Source organism: Ambystoma mexicanum, chromosome 4p (genome assembly GCF_040938575.1).
Source record: "Ambystoma mexicanum isolate Mex_15411 chromosome 4p, UKY_AmexF1_1, whole genome shotgun sequence".
NCBI classification, from domain to species: domain Eukaryota; kingdom Metazoa; phylum Chordata; class Amphibia; order Caudata; family Ambystomatidae; genus Ambystoma; species Ambystoma mexicanum.
The window spans coordinates 1,167,835,874-1,167,860,008 of record NC_090927.1 but is presented as its reverse complement, the minus strand read 5'-3'; the positions used below and the strand labels follow the sequence as shown (position 1 = coordinate 1,167,860,008).

Here is a 24,135-nt window from a genome sequence, read left to right as displayed (position 1 = left end):
CTCAAGGAACCTTATTCACTTCTCTGAATGCTACCCTCCTTAACACCACGGTCTCCCTCAAGATATTCACCCCTCCTGGCACCTTCCTCACTTCTCTGAATTCTACCCTCCTTAACCCCACTGTCTCCCTCAAGATCTTCACCCCTCCGGGCACCTCCTTCACTTCTCTGTATGCTAACCTCCTTAACACCACTGTCTCCCTCAAAATATTCACCCCTCCGGGCACCTTCTTCACTTCTCTTAATGCTACCCTCCTTAACACCACTGTCTCCCTCAAGATCTTCACTCCTCAAGGAACCTTCTTCACTTCCCTGAATGCTACCCTCCTTAACCTAACCATCTCCCTCAAGATCTTCACCCCTCCAGGCACCTTCTTCACTTCTCTGAATGCTACCCTCTGCAACACCACCGTCTCCCTCAAAATCGTCACCCCTCAAGGTACCTTCTTCACTTCTCTGATTGATACCCTCCTTAACATCACCGTCTCCCTCAAGATCTTCACTCCTCAAGGCACCTTCTTCACTTCTCTGAATGCTACCCTCCTTAACACCACTGTCTCCCTCAAGATCTTCACCCCTCAAGGAACCTTCTTCACTTCCCTAAATGCTACCCTCCTTAACATCACCATCTCCCTCAAGATCTTCACCCCTCCAGGCACCTTCTTCACTTCTCTGAATGCTACCCTGCTTAACACCATCGTCTCCTTCAAAATCGTCACCCCTCAAGGCACCTTCTTTTCTTCTCTGATTGATACCCCCCTTAACACCACTGTCTCCCTCAAGATCCTTACCAATCAAGGCACTGGCTTCACCTCTCTGAATGGTACCCTCCTTAACACCACTGTCTCCCTCAAGATCTTCACCCTCCAGGCACCTTCTTCACTCCTCTGAATGCTATCCTCCTTAGCACCGCTTTCTCCCTCAAGATCTTCACCCTTCAAGGCATCTTCTTCACTTCTCTGAATGCTACCCTCCTTAACACCACTGGCTCCCTCAAAATTGTCACCCCTCGAGGCACCTTCTTCACTTCTCGGAATGCTGCCCTGCTTAGAACCACTGTCTTCCTGAAGATCTTCATCCCTCCATAAACCTTCTTCACTTCTCTGAATGCTACCCTCTTTAACACCACTGTCTCCATCAAGATCTTCATCCCTCCATGCACCTTCTTTACTGCTCTGAATGCTACCCTCTGTAACACCACTATCTCCCTCAAGATATGCACCCCTCAAGGCACCTTCTTCACTTCTCGGAATGCTGCCCTGCTTAAAACCACTGTCTTCCTGAAGATCTTCATCCCCCATACACCTTCTGCACTTCTCTGAATGCTACCATATTTAACACCACTGTCTTCCTCAAGATCTTCACCCCTCCATGCACCTTCTGTCCTTCTCTGAATTCTACCCTCCTTAACAACACTGTCTCCCTCAAGATATGCACCCCTCGGGGCACCTTCTTCACTTCTCTGAATGTTACCATCCTTGACACCACTGTCTCCCTCAAAATCGTCACCCTTCAAGGCACCTTCTTCACTTCTCTGAATGCTACCCACCCTAACACTACTGTCTCCGTCAAGATCTTCACCCCTCCAGGCACCTTCTTCTCTGCTCTGAATGCAACCCTCCTTAACACCACTGTCTACCTCAAGCTCTTCACCCCTCAAGGAACCTTCTTCACTTCTCTGAATGCTACCCTCCTTAACACCACTGTCTCCCTCAAGATATTCACCCCTCAAGGGACCTTCTTCACTTCTCTGAATGTTACCATCATTAACACCACTGTCTCCCTCAAAATCGTCACCCTTCAAGGCACCTTCTTCACTTCTCTGAATGCTACCCACCTTAACACCACTGTCTCTGTCAAGATCTTCACCCCTCCAGGCACCTTCTTCTCTGCTCTGAATGCAACCCTCCTTAACACCACTGTCTACCTCAAGATCTTCACCCCTCAAGGAACCTTCTTCACTTCTCTGAATGCTACCCTCCTTAACACCACTGTCTCCCTGAAGATATTCACCCCTCAAGGCACCTTCTTCACTTCTCTGAATGCTACCATCCTTAACATCACTGTCTCCCTCAAGATATTCACCCCTCCAGGCACCTTCTTCACTTCTCTGAATGCTACCCTCCTTAACCCCACTGTCTCCCTCAAGATCTTCACCCCTCCAGACACCTTCTTCACTTCTCAGAATGTTACACTCCGTAACACCACTGTCTCCCTCAAGATCTTCACCTCTCAAGTCACTGTCTTCACTTCTCTAAATGCTACCCTCCTTAACACCACTGTCTCCCTCAAGATTTTCACCCTTCAAGACACCTTCTTCATTTCTCTGAATGCTACCCTCCTTAACAGCACTTTCCCCCTCAAGATCTTCACCCTTCAAGGCACCTTCTTCACTTCTCTGAATGCTACCATCCTTAACACCACTGTCTCCCTCAAAAAAGTCACCCTTCAAGGCACCTTCTTCACTTCTTTGATTGCTACCCTCCTTAACAGCACTGTCTTCCTCAAGATCTTCACCCCTCAAGGCATCTTCTTCACTCCTCTGAATGCTACCCTCCTTAGCACCGCTTTCTCCCTCAAGATCTTAACCCTTCAAGGCACCTTCTTCACTTCTCTGAATGCTACCCTCCTTAACACCACGGTCTCCCTCAAAATCGTCACCCTTCAAGGCACCTTCTTCACGTCTTTGAATGCTACCCTCCTTAACACTTCTGTCTCCCTCAAGATCTTCACCCCTCAAGGCACCTTCTTCACTTCTCGGAATGCTGCCCTGCTTAAAACCATTGTCTTCCTGACGATCTTCATCCCTCCATACACTTTCTTCACTTCTCTGAATGCTACTCTCTTTAACACCACTGTCTCCCTGAAGTTATTCTCCCCTCCAGGCACCTTCTTTACTCCTTTGGGCAATGTCCCCCCCCCCCTACCGCACTACTTTCTCTATCGGTATAACATTGTTTCATCGCCAGTCATTTTTATGACTGCATTGGGGGTGAGGAAGGGCAGATAAGGGGTTAGGGGGTTCGTGAATAGTAAAAAGAAATAGGTGGCATAGGGGTGGTTTGGGGGGTGAACTCCCCACAAAAAAAATGTGATAACCTTTTCGTAATTGTATACACGTTTAATAGGCATTCGTAATTATGTCGGACGATGAAAGAACATATAACCATGTCTATCAATGTCTTCACCATTATGGGTACTTGTTTTTCACCTCTGAATACTACACTCCTTCACACTACTATCACCCTCAAGACCTTCTCCCTCTCTGACCATCTGTTTCACTCCTCTAAGTACCACTCTCCTCCCTCTTCAATGTCCTGCCACTGCCCCCACTCTTTTTGAGCAAAAGTTGGTGCACCTAGCTTTGTGGGGCACTTTGAGGAATTTACACACTGTATTTGCATCTTTCCTGCTCCTCATTTGATCTACCTCCATGTGAAGAAATTCCCTGTAGGGGTTCAGCATTATTTTGAAACCCGAGGCACGGGCTGCCTCAACATAAGGTGAGGGGAAGAGGGAATTTATTTTTGGCCTGTTCCTGGCTATGTGGGAGGAGTTGGAAGCTTGCTGCAGAAATCACTAGAGTAGGCTTGGGCATAAAATAACCAGGGATTCTAGCACCTTATGCCAGAACGCCTGACAAAAGCTGTTTGTTTCCCAACAGGTGTTGTCCGGATTGGCAAAAGCCCCAGCAGGCCCACTGAACACAGCACCTTAGAGTGGGGTTTGAGATGGCTCTAAGCTGCCAACCAGCATACTAAAGTAGGTGAAAGGAGTGGCAGGGGTTTCCTGTCTCAGGCAACCATTTATCTGTTCCCATAACCATTAGCTCTCACCCTATGGTAATGAGTGGAGCCTCTAGACTGACTTCTCCCCTTGCCTGCCATTTCCCATATCTTTGTTTTACATGGTGTACAATGTATCTATTTGGAAGAGGTCATGAGAGAGGGGGAGGGAGAGAGTGTGCCTGTCTGTCTGTGTGTGAGAGAGTGAGAGAGAGAGAGAGAGAGACAGAGAGAGAAAGAGAGAGACAGCGAGAGAGAGAGAGACCCTATCCCCTAACCTTACACTATCTCCTAGCCTAACAATAAACCAGGCCATCACAAGGGCACTAAACTCCTTTTAACCGTAAGTTACTTTATGTATTATTTATTTATTTATTGGACATTTGTAAGGCACTTCTACAGCATGAATTGTGTTTTAAAGCGCCCACAAGGCAAAATGGAAGGGAACAATACCAACAATGGATATAGAAAATGACAATGAATAGCAAATGAAAACAGCTCCTTGTTACATTAGGAGCGTGCAAGTGCAGAAAGAGAGAGAGAGAAGGGACGGGGGAAGCGCTGGAGGATCTCACAGAAGGAGAAGTGCCAGAGAGCCAGTTGCAAGGAAACAGGTAAGTGCGAAGCAGTGACCACCTGGTAAGAGTGAGGTCACCCGCAAATACAATAAGTGCAGACCTGAGAAACACCACAGTCCAGTCTGGGCCCGGTGGCAAGTGCAGAGAGAGGGCAGATGCTTTAGGCAATTGGACAGAAGGCCAGGACCCAGTCGGGCTCTTAAGGGACCCGGCCGCCAATCTCAGCGACTGTGGGTTTTAGTACGGGAGGGAAAGAGGCAAGGAGTAGGAGAAAAGGAAAGTCTTGAGATGCTTGTGGAATTTGAGGAGATCCAGCTCAAGGCGTAGAGAAAGAGGGAGGCTGTACCAGAGGAGGGGGCCAGCCAAGGAAAGAGAACAGCCACCCACTCTCTGCTTAGAGAAGTGCTGGACAAGCAGAGATTTGGAGACAGAGGATTGAAGGGATCTGGAACGAGAGTATTTGGGGAGAGCGAGTTGCAGATAGCGGGGTCCCCGGCCCCAGGCAGCTTTATGGATGATGCAGAGGGATTTACATTTGATCCTTGAAGCAACCGTGAGCCAGTGGTGAGATTTTAGGGCTGGAAAGATACAGCCCCTGGGCTTGAAGCCAAGGATAAGTCTTGCAGCGCTATTCTGGATTAGTTGGAGGGCATGGAGAGAAGAGGAAGGTATATTAAGGAAGAGGCTGATGCAATAGTCCAACCTGGAGAGTACCAAAGCTCTGTAAACATTGAGCATCTGGGGAAATGTGAGGAAATGGTGAATGTCTCTGGACAGGTGGAGTTGGAAATGGGCCTTCTTGGCAGGGTCCAAGATGTGACAAATGAAAGAAAGAGAGGAGTTGAAGATGATTCCAAGGTGTATGGCTTCAAATGAAGGAGAGGGGGGATAACCCATAGAGGGTTGGCCACAGTGAAGGGAGGAAAGAGGGAACAGGAGTCCCGAGAGGAAGGATCACAGTCTTGCTGCCATTGAGACAGAGCTCATTAAAGATGCACCCAGACTGGATAGCAGAAAGGCAATCAGGAATGACAGAGGGAAAAGAAGAGAGGCAGAGAGTTGGTTGTCATCTGCATAACACTGGAAGTGCGCTCACAAGGCTGAAATCAGGTGAGCGAGAGGGGCGAGATAGATGTAAAAGAGCCAAGGCAAGAGGATAGAGCCCTGGGGAACACCACAGTGGAGACAGAGGTGGGGGAGAAGAAGGAAACCAGGATAACCTGGGAGGGACGGTCAGTGAGCATGGAGGTCAACCAGTCCAGTGCCCGGGCCGAGCTACCAAGGGTATCATGAAGCCGCTTTATGAGTATGAAGTGGTTGACCGTGTCAAAGGCAGAGAAGAAATCGAGTAGAATGAGAACAGAGGGTGAGATAGAATCGAGAGTTGCTAGCAATTCTTCACAGGTGTTCAAGAGAACAGCTTCCTTGCCTCTGGATGCTCGGAATCCGGATTGATGGTTGTGCATGCAACCAACAATTTCAGTATGCTGTGTCAGTTGGGGGAAGCCCAACCTCTCCAGGAGTTTCACCAGGAAGGGATTGATAGAGATGGGGCGGTAATTAGCCAGATAAGAGGGGTCTGCAGAAGGATTCTTCAGGAGTGGGTGCACAAGGGAGAGCTTGAGAGAAGAGGGGAAAGGCCCAGATGCAAGAGAGGGGTTACAGAAATCAGCGAGTGCTGGGGCAAGGGAACATATGTTGTCCTTAATCGGTCTGCAAGGACAGGGGGAGGCCTGTTTGGAAGAAACCTTCACAGAGCGGACAACTCTAGTGACCTAGTCCAATGTGATTGGAGAGAAGGAGGAGAGAGAATTAGTGAGGAGGAGAGGCCAAGGGTGGAGGAGGGTGGGAGGAGGGGTGAGGAAGAGGGAGAGAAGTCAGGATATCCTGAGTTTTAGCAGTGAAGTGGGAGGCCAGTGCAGTGCAGAGGGCCCGGGAAAGAAGAGGCGAGGTAGAGACTGCAGATGGATTGGCTAGTCCCTTGCGGATTTTGAAGAGTTCAGCCGTGTTGTTAGAAACTCCAGAAATGGAGGTCTGGATGTGAGCCCTCTTCTTGGAGCAAATGGAGAGACGATATTTGTTTTGGAGTAGGCGACAGGCCAGTGTCTCAGAGGATGAGCTTGAGGTCTGTCAATTCTGTTTGGCAGCTCTGCACTTGTGTTTCAGGGCTGCTAGATCAGAATCGTACCTATTGTTACACTTGGTGACAGGTTTCAGGCAGATCCTCATGACAGGGGCAAGAATGTCGAGAGTGTTAGTGATAGCGAGATGGAGATTGTTGAGAGCAGAGTCATTGGTTGTGTCAGCAGGGAGGGAGTAAGGGGGATGAAGGTGGAAGAGAATGCTGCAGCTGACAGTCATTTCATCGGACGGATGTCTGCAAATGAGGCTGGCAGAAGTGGGGAGATTCGGTCAGTGGGCTGAGAGGTCCCAGGTGGGAGTAGAGGAAGGAGTGCTCAGACCAGAAAGCGGGGTGGATAGGGGGTTAGAGAGCAGAAGATCAGCATGGAAGAAGGCATCGAGAGTGTGTCCAGCAGAGTGGGTAGGACAAGAGGGGAGAAAATTGAGGGAGAGGGAGATGCAAATGTCACAGTAAAGGGAGGAGGTTGTGACTGAAGAGTGAAGATGGATGATAGAAGTCACCCAGGAGGAGGAGTTTAGAGGTAGAAGTCAGGAGAAATTGGCCCATTCTGATAGGAAAGGGGAGATAAAGCCCAAGGGGGCTATAGATAGTGACAATGGTCAGAGAGGATTTATGAGAAATGTCAAGCTTGCAGACAAGGCTTTCAAAGGAAGAGTAGTGCTGGGTGGGTGTGAAGGATAAAAGGGCCCAATCAGGAAAGATCAGGGCTAGTCCACTGCCAGAATGGTTTGGATGAGGCTTAGAGATGATCTTGAAGCCATCAGGAAGGAGGGAGTCAAAAGCAGTGACAGAGCTGGCATTGAACCACGTCTCAGTGAGAGCAAGGACGTTGAGATCAAAGTCTTTAAGGAGGAGGCAGATGTCAGAAGAATGTTTGATAGTGGAGCGAACATTAAGTGTGGCTAAGTGAAGCCGGTCACACATTTGAAGGTTTTCCGAGGTGGTGAACAGGGGGGTTGTATGCCCATCGGAGGAGGAAAAGGTGGTTTAGTTGAGAGAGAGGACGGAGGGATATCAGGAGTGGGAAGGAAGTTGATGAGAGCTGGCAGGCGCCGGTCAAAGAGGAGGAGATTGGGTTGAGGACCTTGATTCATGATAGTGGCATTGCGATAGACATTAATGATGCACCTGGAGGATGGGAAGTCAGCCAAGAGTACTTCCCATTTAGTGCCACCATTAATGGGTGAGGAAGAGAAAGGGAGAGAGCAGAGATCAGGTGAGGGGTCCATAGGTCTGGAGAGGGGACAGAAAAGAGGATAGCAGTGACAATCTGTCTGGAAGTTGCATTGACATAGGTGTCTGCGATCGGTAAACCAGGATTAGAAGACAGGAGACAGGAGATCTTTTTTAAACTTTTTTTTCCAGACTTCGTGAGAGAGAGAGGATAGGTGATAGCTGATAGAATAGCAGTTAAAGTAGATGGGAGAGATGGAGAGTGCCATGAGGATGGAGGAGAGGGAAGTTACGGGATAGAAGATAGAACTGCACAGGCACAAGACGACTCACCAGGCAGCCTAGCAGCTGAACGAGGAAGGTAGATGATAAACAAGAAGTCTTATGCTGAAGCGGGAGGATGCCCAACAAGATGCCTTGTGATGAAACAGGCAGTTCAGGAGGGATGGAGGGCCACCAAGAGAGTAGGCAGTGGCAAGGATTTCCATGGAGTGGCTATGACAAGAGTCAAGGCAGAAGGACCCGAGAAGAGAATGAGTGGAGATGAGGGTCAGGGTGAGCAGATGATGAAGACTGAAAGGGTCATTGTTGCGAGTAGGCAATAGCGGGCACCATGTTGCAGAGGAGCTCCAAGCTAACAGGAGGGTAAATCAGGTGGCAGAGCCCTCTGTGCGATGGAGAATGGCATCATTGGGAGCTTCTGCATTGGCTGAAGAGGGATGGAAGGGAGCCAGGCCTCAGCATGCATCGAGGCGAGGTGAGACACCGAAGGTCCAATGCAACTTTATAGACCAGCAGCAAGCAGCTCCAGGTCAGCTGAACACAAAGAAGGGTAACTGTTGCCTCCACCACCGTTTTTTCCAGGCCTTTCATCAGGGGCATGCAGGTCTGTGACACCACAGACAGAAGGGGAGACCAGCCTGCCCCAGCAGCGTGCTTCAGGATCAGCGCGCATTCCCCCCAGGTCAGACCAAAACTCAAAAGCCTGACCCCAGCCGCTCAATATGCAACAGGAACACTGCTCCTCCGGCAACGCTGGCTCAAAGGGCACACCTCCAGCCCGGCGGCTGTGCCACGCCTCGAGCTCTGAACCGCACTTGACCTTCGGTCTGGGGGCCATGGGCAGCACCACATCTCCTCCTCGGATACCGGCCGGGTCGCACGCCACTGGCAGGAGTACACACCATGCACGCACCTCAGTGCAACCACAGTGGGGGAGTTCAAATCAGCACAAAATAGTTAATTTCGAACTTGAGCTTCCTGCACCACCTCTGATTGATAAGTGGTGGCTCCTTGCTGAGTACGTTGGCGGGGCAGATGCTGGGCGCAATCTAGCCTTTCCTGGCGGGCTATGTGCGCCTCATGCAGCACCCTGACTTTGTACTTTCTTCCTGCGCCGAGCGAGGCGCAGGCGCTCACCGCCTGCTGAGTGCTCTGGCACTGCTATAATGCCCCTTCTGTCCAGTGCCGGACCTCCTCCCCTGCTGTTAACACTTGGAGCTCCGGGTCACCGATCCTATATATCCCCCCAGAGAGGGACTCGCTGGTGGTCTGCTTCCTCACCATGGGACCCGGGCACTCAACCATCAAGCTACCTCCCGTGTCCTCATTGGTCCTGCTCCTGGGTATTTCTCAGCTCTGTGCCTCCTCACCCATATCTGCCACAAGGGAGCCTGGTATCTGCTCTTCCTCCCCTGACTTCTCTCTAACTGTCGACTGCAGACTCGCTGCACCGTAATTCTCCCTCCGCTGCCAGTCAGGAGATCTGGGTGGGGGGTGAAGGAGGTGATGTCTGGACCCCGGTCCGGCCTCTCGTTTCAGGCCCAAGGCGTTGTTGGTGCGTCCCCTGTCTGCTTTCTCGGCCTGCACAGGGCTAACATTTTCAATGCAATGGGATGTTTACCACTATTTTTTCAATGACTACATTTCTTTGGCAACATTTTCACTGGATACCCTGCTTACTGGCCTCCTTTGGATACCTTCACACACACACACATGCGCGTGTGCACACACACACACACACATAATGCATGCATTCACCCCTCTGCATACACCTCTCAAACTCTATCCAAACACAACCACAAGCCTACAGCACAACAATCCGCACAAACTTCACTACACTGCAACAACATAACAAAACACACATAGGGCCTCATTACAAGGTGGGCGGTAAGGGATTACCGGCACCGGTAAGGGCACTGGTGCCGGTAATCCCTTACCGCCCTACTACGAGGTCCCTTTGCGGGTCCTTCCCTAACGCCTGGTTTTTGGTACCGTTATTGCCGCCTTCCCATTGAGCCCTATGGGGGCTCAAATGGGAATGGTGAATGGCTCTAGTGAATGGGGAATTACCGGTCCCTCCGACCTCGGAATGGGCCGGTAATTGCTCCATCCACCAGACCAGAGTCGGTACGATTTTGGAGGCAGCCATGGCGCTAATGGCGCCATGGCTACCTCCAACCTCGTAATGAGGCCCATAGACTCGCTCAACAGTACACGACTCCCGACCGTAGAAAACCCCTGGCTCAGCCAACGGACCCACCAGGCTGAGGCTGCCAACAGCACATCACTTCTCTCTTGCACTTTTCTAGCTTATTACTACTAACTCACCCTCCCCCACTTTTTTCTCTTTTCAGAGCCGCCAGGGGACCACTCCGGTGGTGATAGTGCATGGTACAAATATCCTTTAACATTAACATTATCTCCAATATCTGTATAAAATTCGACATTTGTATGTTTTGATTGAAGTCTCGGTGAGACAGCAAAAGGTAAGTTGCTGTTGAAAAATGAAGGATACTCATTTATAAAAAAAAACAAAGTACTATAAGTCACATTCCTCCAGCCAAAAATATCTTTGAGACAAATGCATATTATGTCACTGAGTTGTTTTTTCCAAAATTAGAAACCGACTGCAATGTGTTGCAGTTGGCTGCAGTGTCGTTCTGGCATCCATTAACCCATAGCCCACCGCTATCTTACAGGAGAGCAGGTCTCTTGCCAGAGTGTACGTATGCCGAGATGTGTTCGGGGTCGTCTCCTCAACACATCTGATATGAGAGGTTATTATAACATGTTTATTCCTTAGAGGTTTCTAAGTGCGGACCAGGGGTTCGAAACTGTGTTGCTTCGTGTCGTCTTGCTTCCAAGGCGCGCACGTTGCCACTGAGCTATCTTCCTGAGACCTGTAGCGAAAGTGGAGATGAAGTACAAGGCAGAAGGCTGCTATGTACGTTTTGAGTCACGGATGTTTGAAAATAGAATTATGTTTATTGGCAATTAGAGGCGAATAAGCGTGTTTTTAAATGAGGACAACAGCTCCAGTTAGGGTTAGATTGTGTGTGGAGGCACTGAGGGTGTGCAGGGAGTCACGTGTTTGTTTGGGGCAGTGTGTGTGCTTGCAAGAGAGACGGCCGTACACCGCGTATGTTTTAAATGGCGTGCAATTGCAAACGGGGGTCTGCTGTATATGCAAGTGTACTCTATCACCTGCTGTTGTATTTTTAGCCCTCTGTTGTAATTTGCAGTTCATTTCACATTTACTTACACCGTAGCGAAGAGTTCCCAAACTAGAAAAACTCGTCTTCGGAAGTTTAGTTTAGCAATGACGCATGGCCTGGACTTGTGTTCAAAGGAATTTATTTTGTGGTCGAGTCCCCTGCAGAGAGCAATATTATTTATAAAAACGTGCGCATACGTGGAAGAGATTTATTGCGGCCCAAAAGCTCTGTCCGTATCGCGAGAGCTGCCAGACCTCAGGCAGTTGGAGCGATGTGATTGGCAGATGAGAGCAGGCGGGGCGCCTAGACGCACAAGAACACCGCCGCTGAGAGCCCAAACGCCCCACGCAGTTGCTTCCGCGTTTTCCCGGCATGTGTCTATTTCACATGACTTGAAATTCAATGTTTGCAAACAGGCGGCCTGGCTTCCTTAATTGCCACCGTGCTGCACGGTGGCAGAGCCTGCCACCGCACGCATGGTGATCTTCCACTCCGCTGCATTCCAGCGAGCGTTCTGTGTCTTTTTGGAAGTGCTTTGAAATCATTTTATTTTCGGCTCTACCGAGCGCCACCGCTCTCTCCCTAACAGGACGCCCTTCCCACTATTTGAATGTTGTGAGGTGAGCAGACATTTTTTTCTCCCCGTTCGAAATGCTGGAATGGAGAAAAAAAAAACCATGATGCTCATCTCTCCTTAGGCCACCAGCACCATGTTTGGTTAGAGCTTTTCAGGTTCCTATAAACAGTGGTAGAAGTGTACCGAAAAAATTAGTGGCACTGTGGTCTCGGCAGGCGAGAGGGTAGGTGGAAGCACAGTGCAATAAATAACAAGTATTGTGTCCTGGGCATTCCAGTAGTATTAAGTAACTGGTAGCTAAGGTTCATATCGCAACTTTACACTTACCCAGGCACATGAATGGACAAGTCTTCTATATAGAATGCTGAATATGGGCATAAAAATTAGAGGAATGGTAAACAGAAAAAAATGTAAGTAGTGGAACACTGCTCCCAACCGTTCCCGTTCACTTCGATCACTGCCTATAAATACACATTGGCAAAACCAATCGTTGTGTGGTTTGAATTTGTCTATTGCAGAATGCAGTCAATACGTGGGATCTACTTAGCCATTGGTTCAAAACATGTCTGAGAATGTTCTGATTACTTACCGGTAATCTTCACTACTCCTAGTCCTACTCTTCCTCGTCACAGTACTTACCTCATGAGGCACCCGCCTCCGACACAGGACCTTCTTCTATTTCTTCTTATTTCTATAACTCCTCCCCCACACCCACGTCACTTAGTTTCATATTACCAAGCCGTAGCATGGGACCTTCCCCGCAGGGAGGGTGAGGAGGGTCGTCAGTACTGTGACGAGGAAGAGTAGGACTAGGAGTAATGAAGATTACCGGTAAGTAATCAGAACATTACCTCCACGTCCACTCTTCCTCGTCCCAGTACTTACCTCATGAGGTATACCAAAGCAACAAACGGGGAAAAAGGTCCCAATGAGACAAGAGTCAAAACAGTGCAGAAACACACACCTTTAATAACTCCAATATTACATCCGCACAGACAAAACTCCAACCCCGAAGGAACCAACCCCCGAGTGGGAGACATTCAACCTATAGTGGTTGATGAAGGTGCTCTGATCAGCCCAAGTGGCAGCTCTACATATCTCCTGTAGAGAAACCCCCCTAGCATCGGCCCATGAGGCCGCCAAACCTCTGGTGGACCGCCCCTGAACGTGCGCAGGCACAGGCAGGCCCGAAGCCACATAGGCCATGGAGACCACAAGACGGATCCATCGGCTAATGGACACTACAGATGCCTTACGCCCAGCCCCAGCCGGGCCAAAAGTAATCAGAAGACTGTCAGAGCGGCGGAAAGGGGCAGTTCTAGCCAAGTACTCCAACACCGCCCGCCGCACATCAATGCTATGCCAAGCCACTTCCTCTGGCGTTTGCGGATTTTGAAAAAAGGCAGGGAGAACCAGATCCTGAGAGGTGTGAAAACGAGAAACAACTTTAGGGAGAAACTTCGGATCACACCTCAGCACCACAGAGTCTGGCAGAACCCTCAGGAAAGGGGGGTGACATAACAGAGCCCCAATCTCCCCAAGCCTACGGGCAGAAGTTATGGCAATCAGAAAAGCATTCTTTAGCGTCAGATGTTTCATATCAATTTCGGAAATGGGCTCAAAAGGAGGCCCTTGAAGAAACTTTAAGACAAGAGGGAGATCCCAAGGAGGAAGCCCCTTATAAGTACAAGGACGGGAAGAAGAAAAACCCCTGAGCAACTTCCCCACCAACACCTCCCCATCCAAGTGCCCATCAGAGTCCCCCAAAAGGAATTTTATGGAGGCCCACTGAGAGCAAAGCGTGGAAACCGCCAGGCCCTTGTCAAACCCATCCCGGAGGAATTGAAGGATAGCGGGGAGGCCAGAACGCAGGGGTGGAATCCCAGACCGCCCACACCAGTCCCGGAAATGGCTCCAATGTCTGCCGTAAGCCTTCAGAGTGGAAGGTCTAAGAGCATTCATTATGGAATCCACCACAGGACCAGAAAAACCCTGAGATATCAGCCTAGCCCGTGCAATATCCACACTGCCCATTGTATCTGGCGGACCCCCAACCGTAGCTCCCCCAGAAGGGGACAAGGCCACTTCGGAACCAGCCAAGGCTCCTGGCACCGAAGCTCCAACAGAGAGGGGAACCAACTCCGGCGGGGCCAGTACGGAGCGAACAACAATACAGTCACCCTGGATATTCTGATGCGCTGAACCACCCGAGGCAGAAGAGGAATAGGTGGAAAAGCATAGGCCACTGCACATAGAGGGCGTCCACCCCCCACGCACCCTCTGTCTGAAAACGAGAGCAGAAGAGGGGAACTTTTGCTGAGGCTGGAGACGCAAACAGGTCCAGAATAGGGGTCCCGAACCTGACACAGATCTCTGCAAAAACCTGGGTCGAGAGGACCAGTTCCACCGAGGAGGGAAACCGGCGGCTGAGTAGATCCGCCCGAACATTGTCCACCCCCCTGATATGTGAAGCCACCAGGGACACCAGATGTGATTCCCCCCAAGCACCTATCTGAGCTGCCAGGGCATTCAAGGAGCGGCCGGAACCCCCTTGGCGGTTGACGTAAGCCAAAGCTGTCGTATTGTCCGTCCGGACCAAAACTGCCCGGCCCATCAGCAACCTCCTGAAGTACACCAGAGCCCGGAGAATGGCACACAACTCTCGCCAATTGGATGTCCGATAGCTCTCTTCCGGATCCCACAACCCCTGAGCAGAGAGAACTCCCAACGTAGCTCCCCAGCCCCTTCCACTGGCGTCGGTAGTAAGTGTGGTCACCGGAGGAATGATCAGGGACACCCCAGCCCGTAGTTTCGGAACCCTCAACCGTCACTGCAGGGAGACCCGCAGCGCCAGAGACACCGGAATCAAAGCCTCGAAAGCTTGAGATGAAGGGAGCCAGTGGGAGAGAAGGTAGGACACCAGGGGGCGTAGATGAAGACGGGCCCAGGGAACTAGAAACACGCAAGAAGCCATGTGCCCCTGCAATTTCAGCAATAGGCGGGCCGGGACATACTGCCTCCCGAGAACCCTGCCCAGAACAGTCAGCAAGCGACGGACCCTCTCCAGGGACAGGAACACCTTCCCCATCCTGGTGCAAACCTGTGCACCAATGAAAACTAGATCCTGAGAAGCCTCCAGTTGGGATTTCTGCCAGTTGACCAGGAAACCCCAGTCCTGTAATGCCTGGCACACCAATCGGAGATGAGAAATGACAGTCTGCCGGCAGGACGCTTTGACCAACCAATCGTCCAGGTAGGGAAATATCTGAATGCCCCGCAGATGTAAGTGCGCCACCAGGGGAGCCACCAGCTTGGTGAAAACTCTGGGGGCAGATCGCAGTCCGAACGGGAGCACCCTGAACTGAAAATGTCGGGATCCGACTGCAAAGCGGAAGAACTGCATGTGCCAGGGACGGAGAGCCACATGGTAATAAGCGTCCTGGAGATCCAGAGATGTCATCCAATCCCCCTTTATTAACATCGGAAGAATGTTCTGTAAAGTCTCCATCTTGAAGTGTTCCTTTTGGACGAAGAAGTTCAGGGCTTTGAGGTCCAGAATTAGACGGTACTTCCCCGAAGGTTTGGGGACCAGGAACACCCGTGAGTAGAACCCCTGACACTGCACAGGGAGAGGAACGGGCATGATGGCCGCCTTCAACATTAATTCGGAGAGCGCGGTGTCCATGGCCAACCTCTTGAGCCGAGACCTGGGAACCACAGTCCGAACCATGCAATGCTGGATAGGAGGAGACAGGAAATGCACTCGATACCCCCATTGTACTGTGTCCAGAACCCATGAGTCGGAACACCACCTTTCCCATACTGGAAAAAACTGCCGGACCCGCCCGCCCACCGGCAATTCCAAACCGTCAGGACTTAGGTGCCGGGCCAGGACGTGAAGAGCGTGGAGGACCCCGACCCCCCCTAGCCCTCCGAAAAGAATGTGATGAGGAGCCAGGAAAAGACCTGCTGGTCACTGGACCAGCCCCAGAGGAAGATTTCTTGGCCGTTGAAGGAGGCTTGCGTCGAAGTTTGTCAGCATGTTTGTCCGCCCTAAAAACTTTGTGCACCTTATCCTCAAGGCAATCACCAAAAAGCCTGGACCCAGTGAAAGGAAGTTTCAGGGCAGTCGCCTTCTGAGACCCATCAGTCTTCCAGTCCCTTAGGTGCAAATGCCTCCGGGCAGATATACCAGCCCCCATGGCCATGGCTGAACCACGCACCCCATCAAAAGCCAGATCAGCCAAAAACTCAACCTGTCTCTGCATGTCTGTAAGCAAAGGGGCACAATCAGAGCCTTCATTGACAGCCTTTTTCAACTCCCTGAAACCATTCAACACTGTTTCAGCTGTGTAGGAACCATAGATATTTGCTCGAAGGGCCAGATGCGCCCCTGCATGAACCTTCTTAAGGCCGGAATTAACTCGGCGGTCCACTGGATCCTGGACGGCCGCCTCCTCGGCCGACATAGAGGAGCGACCCACCAGGCTGGCGAGGATAACGTCGACCTCAACTGGATCAGACAGCAAAGTCTCGCCCTTCAAAGGGTAAAGTTTGGACATGAAGCGGGGCATTGCAATCTTCTCCGGGTCATGCCATTCCCGGAGGATTTTTTCCCGGATATCGGAAACCAATGGCAACCCCTTCCTAGGTGTATGCCTATACTGGCGAATAGAAGGGTCGGCCCCCTCCACCGGCACCAGGGGCTCTGAAAATCCCATGCAATCTCCAACTTGAGCCAGCACCTCCTCCACTCCCTCTCTGTCCAGATACTTCCCTTCAGCATCAGCCAAAGTGGAACAAGAAGAGGCCGAAGACTCAGCGCCAGAAGAAGAGGAGGATGAGGAAGACAGACGCCTGCGCTTGTGTCCATGAGCGTGTGTGCGACTCCCTCTACGATGCTTAAGCAGCTTCTTCAAATCCTTTCTGGTCAGGGAAAAACGCTTAGCCTTCTTCTTTCTCTTTCTGTGTAAATCAGGAGAAGAGGAAGACGAAGAAGAAGAAGACAGGACCAGATGCCTGCTCTTTGCAGAATGTTTTCCCATGTTGAGTAAGCCCAAAAAAAGTGACCAAGGAAGCCTGCTTCACCAAAGACCCCTGCACACTGAACCAAGGCTCCACATACAAACAATTGCTAACGTGCCTCTCCCACATTCAAATAGAGGCCAGAAAGAACAATAACCAATAGGAACAACATCAATTAATTCCTATGGCAACATGCCTGCAGCATCAGAGGAGGAGCCCACCCTCCTCCGGAGCACGTGGCTCAAACAAGAAAAAGGAGCCGCCAATCCGTGCACAGCCGCCCATGCAGCATGGCCATGCAACAGGAAAATCATGCCCCCCTTCTCCTTACCTGAACCCGGGCCACGATGCCCTGCGCTGGCCAAAGCCCAGCAGAAACCAGGCAAGGCAGCCTGACTCAACCGGGTCCCAAGCCCCACAGGGAACCCAGGAGTCTTGCCACACCTGAAGGAGCCGAAGGCCCCGCCACACAGCCCCATCAGGGGGCCAGCATTCGGAGCTCCCCAGCGCCCCGCGCCGGGAAGAAAAAACAAGCCCAACCTGCCGGAGGCAGGAAAAATTAAAACTAAGTGACGTGGGTGTGGGGGAGGAGTTATAGAAATAAGAAGAAATAGAAGAAGGTCCTGTGTCGGAGGCGGGTGCCTCATGAGGTAAGTACTGGGACGAGGAAGAGTGGACGTGGAGGTAATGAGTGCTCGTAGACAAATAACATTGCCAATAGACATAATAGAAAGACGTGTTTTCACTACAGTGTATTTAAGTCTTTTTACTGTGTGTATTAATCATGTTCATGTCAACAAACACTATGCTTGAAATTTTTAGGTAAGCATGGCGACGTTAAGGGTGATCTAGGATGGCGGAGGGCAGGGCTCAACTAAGGTGAAAGGGAGATGAGGAGAGCTAAGGTGGGAGGAAGTTGCCTGGGGCAGTCATTGTAAGCAAAGATGGGCTAGGATCATTGGAGGTAGGCAAAGTTTAGCCCTCCCACAACAGACTTTGTCTCGCTTAAAAACTCCAGTCCCTTCTCACCTTGTAGTTTTCTGGTGTATTGTATGCTACGTACTGGACCCCGACCTTGTGCCCGCTCTCCCGCCAACTCCCCAAGGTCGCCTGTGGTTTCCCTGAAATAAGGATGCAGGGCCGTTTGTCAGAGGTGGAAGTCACAAATGCTGCAGCAAGCTTTATTGACCATCTATCCAAGAGTTTGCTTACAGGTGATCCGTTTCTGCACCACACGCCGCAGAATTCTGCACTGGACATGGCTTCCTAAGCACCCCGTCAGCGTCCGGAGGACGCCGCCGGGTAGACCCCATCTATCCCTATCCTTTCCCTCTCTACCCATGGCAATATTCGTTTTTTTTCACATTCTATCCAAAAGGGGCAGGCTTGGAATTCAATTACCAGCACCTGCCATTTCGCAATCACTGAGATCAAAGGGAGGAGATTAAGTAATAATAGAACTACATTTGAATGTTGAAAGGTGCCGAAGCATCATTCAAGGTATTGCTCCAGTTTCTGTGACAATTTAATATCCCCATAGACTCTTCGAGGAGGTACCAAGCTCTAACAATTCTCTTCACACCTTGAGAAAATTCACTAGTAGTACCTTAGCCTTCTCCTTGCTGTGACCATGCATTAATTAAGGGTGTCCAACCCAATGTCTGTCACTTATAGCTTTAAGGGTGGCTTTTACATGCACAAGCCATCTAATTTTAGATGCACCGGCATGTGAAAGGATATCGGCAAGGATAGATCTTGATAGAGAGGCTTTCGTATTCACCCATGTTGCGAGCCAAATCAAAGCTGGGCCTATATAATGATAGTCCTCGATAAAAGCCAACCGGAGCTCATTAAGTACAGAGAAAGTAGAGGTGCTCTGCGGCAGGGTCAGTAGGGATCTGCAAAATGTATTTTCATACTCTGTAATTTATGAGGGGACTCTATCCCCCAAATCTCAGTCTGATAGAGGTATATCGCGCTGGCCCTTGCAATGTACATCTTTAACATTATAGCCAGTGGATATCCTCCTACATTCGTCATGAACCGGAAGATCCCTGCTATGGACTGAGATACCTTCATAGCTTATTTTCCAATATGGTGATTCACACAACCATTAAAAGTGAAGCAAACTCCCAAATAATAAAAATGTTGCACTTTCTCTAACGGGATCTATGTGAATTTAACGAAAAATGAACAGAAAATACTGATTTCTTTTTTTGTTTTAATTTGGGCTCTCGCCAAACATCCCTTTCTCTTTGATTATAATCTGAGCCCAACCCCCTCGGCACCCCTTTTAATCATTCTCTTACACCACCCCATATATATTTTTAATAAAAAATGCAGTGTTTTTTTGGTATTTTCTATTCATTAAAATTTGTATTTGTTAACATTTATTTATTTGCACTGGATACCTCTCTAACGGGGATCCATTCGCAAAGAAAACTTTCCACAAGTTTAATTCATTACCCATTATTAATAATGCTGGCCTACTCACATTTATTTTTAATTTCCTAAGCATCTAAACCCAGTGTAATCATCCAGCAGTTTTTGTAGGGCTCTAGGTGTACGTGCTAGAAGCACTAAGTCCTCAGCGACGGTCAGCAACGGCGTACTTCTTTTTCCTAACCAAGGTACATCAGGCGTAAACTGTTCTAGGATAGTCCGGAGGGCATTTGTATATAAATTGACTAAAATTGGCTCACAAATTCACCCCTAATGACACTCCCTATTGGTCACAAAAGGCGGCTTGCAATTCCTTCCTCCATCATAACAAACTACACACTCTCTATTGGTATGAAGTGATGCTATAACCTTCAACAACCCCTCTAGCATTCCCATAAATAGGAGAATTGGCCACAGCTGTTCCCTGTCCACTAAATCAAAAGTGGTAGACAAGTCCATAAAGACAGAGTAAATACTGCCTTTCTTTACAATCGTGTATTTGGAGGTCAGTAGCATAAGGTTTATGGCCTGGTTTATGCTCCCAGCCCTTCCCTAAACCTAGACTGCATGACCACCAAAATGTTAGCAAAATTAGCTAATCCACTACACAGCCTCATATTAGGCTATGCAAGATTTTGGAGGTTGTTTCCAAAAGTAAAATGGTGCTGTATGATTTTTGTACCGACTAATGATTCAGGGATTACACAGCTCTTTGCAATTGCAATAAATACTTTGCAGAGAATGAGTCTATACTGGATCTGAAAAGGTCAGAAGGTATAAGAATAGGCCCGAAGACTTATTGGGCTTCTGGACTTTGACTATCTTCAAAACATCCACATAGCCCATTTAGTGTATGGACCAGAATCTCGCAATTCTGCTCATCATCCTTTAAGACTACATCCTCAAAGTATGAAACCCACTGCAATGCATGTACATTTGTCTCTATGGAGTAGTGGAACGCAGGGTTAGTTGCTTTTGCCACCTTCCTCCAAAAATCCCTTGACTCTTTGCTTTGTACAGCCTCCAAAAGTTCCTCCCATTCCCCATGTGCTAATTCTTGATTGCCCACAGTCAAGCCCTTTTATATTCCTTTATTTTGTCAACATCCCACCTCCAGTTTCTTGGTTAGACTCTAATTGCATCGCTGAGCTCTTTCCCGTCTTCTTTTCATTTACTATCAAACCAACCTTTTCTCTGTTGTCCCGGTTTCTGGGACACTTGTTTTGAAATAGAGTAATGGCCCTATCTAAATCTTCAGAGGCAGCAACTAAATCCTTTGGCATACTTTCTTCATTTAGGCATTCAAAGATAAACGGTTTTTCTCCTCACAAACCATTCTCGTAAAAGGATTTGATATCCAACTTGCCCCAACAAATCCTTCCACCATTTGATGAGAGGGAACCTTCTGAACACCTGCAGAATGAGTTCTCCTTAATTCTAAATCGGCAATCCAGCCTTAGGGGTTTATAGTCACTCTCCTTCCAACCTATGACTTCCATATCAACTATTCTGTGACAATGGTGGAGAGTAATTACAATTTAATGTATTAGCTAAACACACTAATGGGATATAAATGTTTCTCTAGCTGGAGAATCAGATGGTACCTCTCCATTTACCAACCGTAACCCGTGATCCACAAGAAAAAGTGTAAATATACGACCCTAAGAGAACCTATATAGTCTTGTGGTCACACAAAGGTGGATTCCCACACTTTAACTTCTACTAGATTGATTTCATCCTGTGATAACCTTTGCCAATTTTGACATTAAAATCTCTAGCAACAATTAACAATGTTTTTGGGTTGCATTGTATCAGATACATAAGTTTCAAAAGTCTTCATTGAAGTCATAATGCTCCCCTTTATTAGTCTTTATATATAAAGCGGAATGTATGCATTTGTGTATGTTTTTCTGGCAACACAAAACCACACAGTTGAACCCACTGCTACCAGATTTTGCATGGATTCCTCATTTGTTTGGGGCAAGATTGCAGTCTATGTTTGGATGCAAAAAAATCACTTTGTAAATACCCTGATGTACTGATGCTCAACCCGATTCTCTACATTAAGTACTAGGAGGCAAAATTTGGAAACATGTCTGAACCAAAATGTTCGATATGTTGTTTATTCCTTTGAAATGTATTACTACTTTACAGTTTGAAAGTGTTTAGTTAAATATTTTTAAAGGGAATAAAAATATATATCTTTTTTTTTATCAAGCCGCTCCAAATATGGGAAATGGCAAGGTTACCGTTTACTTAAGTTCATTCACAAGAAGAGAGCAAAATCAATCAATCTTTTTTTGGACACTTTCTCAAATAAGCTGAAGCCATTAAGTGACTGAAACATGCCGCACAAAAAAACCAACATCCCTTGGAAAAGCTCCATCTGATGCAAAGCAAAAATCAATATCAAGAGCTTCTGAGACACAACAACAAACAGCAGCACGACTTGTCGACCAGAGGACAAGAGCAACTTTCTCCAGGGCAAATGAGGTGCCAGAGCAAACTGAAGCAAGACTTGCTGACATGAAGACAAGAGCAACATCCTCCAGGGCACATGAAACACCACCCGATCAGGACACGGGCAACGCCGGGTACTCCAGCTAGTGCATTATAAAACTGAATCAGTAACCAAAGCCGTATTTCTGAATCCTAAAACGATACAGAGAGGATGTCTTCACAAAAAATAACATTTCCTCATGGGTCATTTGCTGTGGAGACATAAGTTACCAGCCTGCCTGAAAGGCGCCCACGCGGGTTGGACTTCGCATTATGTTCCTACAAAACATAGTACTCTACCGAAGGAGGTTGAAAGGCCTACGGTTCCTGAAACATGAGAATACCATGCTGACATCATTTATCTTAGAGGATAAGCCTGCCACATTCCATGATAAGATATGCACTAATCCTTGAACTGCCATTTTGTGGGCTCAGTACGGGCAGCCAAAAATAGGGGCCACTTCCATACACTTTCCACAACACCAATATCTGACAGGCATTTGACCAGTCTAGTATGGCTAACAGTGTTAAAAGTCACTGAAAGGTCCAAAAGGACCGGCCTCGGACAACAGCCGCATTCACTTCCCAACTTCTGTGGGTAACTCTCTCCCATCAATATCTTCTTACAAAGATAACCATCCTCCTCCAATATACCCCTATCCAACCACCAGAAACCTCCTTCTAGGTTTGTCCTCCTCAAAACTCGTCTCGCTCTGCTGTCCACTCCAAAACCCTTTCTCAAGCGCCTTCTCCATCTCCTCTCTCAGCCGGTCAGAAGTGACTACTTTTTACATTAGTGTTCACACTCTTTTGGTACTCAGGAATATGGAGGAAACCCGGGTAGTGAGGGCAGAGCTATTCTGTGAGTGGGCCATGTGGTCTCTGCTAGAGGTTGTCTGAGGTATCATTAAGGCCTCTAGCCATCTTGGATTTCAGCAAAGCCACAGAGAGGTGTGGAGTTTCCTTCCCGTGAATCCATTTTGGCATTGCCTTTGTCAATCTGGGTCCCTCTTCTCTCTATGGGAAATTCATCTTCAAGCAAATACAACCTTAAAAACAGTACACGGTGTGTCGCTATGTGGCAAGTCTCATCCTGAAGATAGCATTCATTGCTTATGCTTCAGGACATAAGCAATGTTGGGTTTGGCTAAGACTTTTCGCATGGGCAGTATGAGTTGCATCTAGCGCCACACAGTGGAAAGAGTTGAGTTGTACAATTAGTTTTCCTTCAGCTGTACTGACATTAAAATAAATGTGTAACAGGTGGCTCTCTGAGATGCAGGGTAGTGCAGCAAACGGCACATTCTGTGTCACAGGAAATTACAAATGTCCATGACAAGTACTGCACCTTTGAGTTTGGTAATAATAATAACTATTGTCAGCACCAATGGACAATTCTGTTTTGAGAAGCACTATAAAAGTGATAAAAAAAATGATATCATCTATTCTTCTTCTTCTCCTTCTTCTTCTTCTTCTTCTTCTTCTTCTTCTTATTATTATTATTGCAAAAGCATGCCATTTCCATGCCTTGACGCTTATCCGCATGTATTGATGCACCAGGTTTGATGTATGACTGGCAAAGTCTAGCAAAGACTGGTCTCGGGAGGATAGCTCAGGGGCAATGTGCTCGCCTTCACCGCAAGACGGAGTAACACAGGCTCAATCTCCTTGCCCGCGTTTAGAAACCTCTGGTATTAAGCACATTATAAATAACCAATTAACCAATTACAAAGCTTAATTCAGGGTCGTGCTAGAAAAGATTTGGGAACTCTCTGATGATAGGCTAGGATGTGGGAGTGCTTAATATCTGATTTGCAAGGTGAGGGTGCAGTGCCCATGCTAAATGGATCTTCATGTAAAGCTGCCTGCATGCATTGCTTTATCTCATTTTCTCCTTATTGTATCATGCACCAGCCCACAGAGTTTTCAATTTGTCCAGCAAATGTTGTAAAGGGTTAAGTCTAGGTCTAGGCAATATGAGAGTGGGGTGGTAGGAAGATGAATTGCACTGCATATGTGTTTGAGTATGCTCAGCTATCAATACTTTATTAGTACACATGGGCTCCATTTTTTAGAAATGATCAAAACATGTATTTCATAATCAACAGAGGTTGCACTCAAAATGGAAGGGCACAGTGCCCTCTGGTATCACAAGGGCCCTCAGTTAATGACATTTGTCAAGCGTTGTTGCACTTCGCCTTCATGAGAAGCCCAGCTGAATGACTACATTTACTGGTAAATACAGCCGGTAAGAAACCAGTCCTGTGACCATTACGGGTTCATTAAACGATAGTTAATTGGTTCAGAAACCGGAATATGAAATGATGCCCGAGTTTCGAGTGCCAGCATACTCTTTCGCAGTGCCAAACACGTGCTGTGGTTTGTGCTTCAAATAGTATACCAATGATCCTGCATCT

The 24,135-nt window shown here is 48.3% G+C and overlaps 1 protein-coding gene across 1 annotated transcript in view; it reads left to right on the top strand.

Moving 5' to 3' along the window:
- Positions 1-24,135, top strand: part of AIG1 (androgen induced 1) — a 1,736,205-nt gene that overhangs the window by 1,213,918 nt on the left and 498,152 nt on the right. The window lies entirely within an intron of this gene.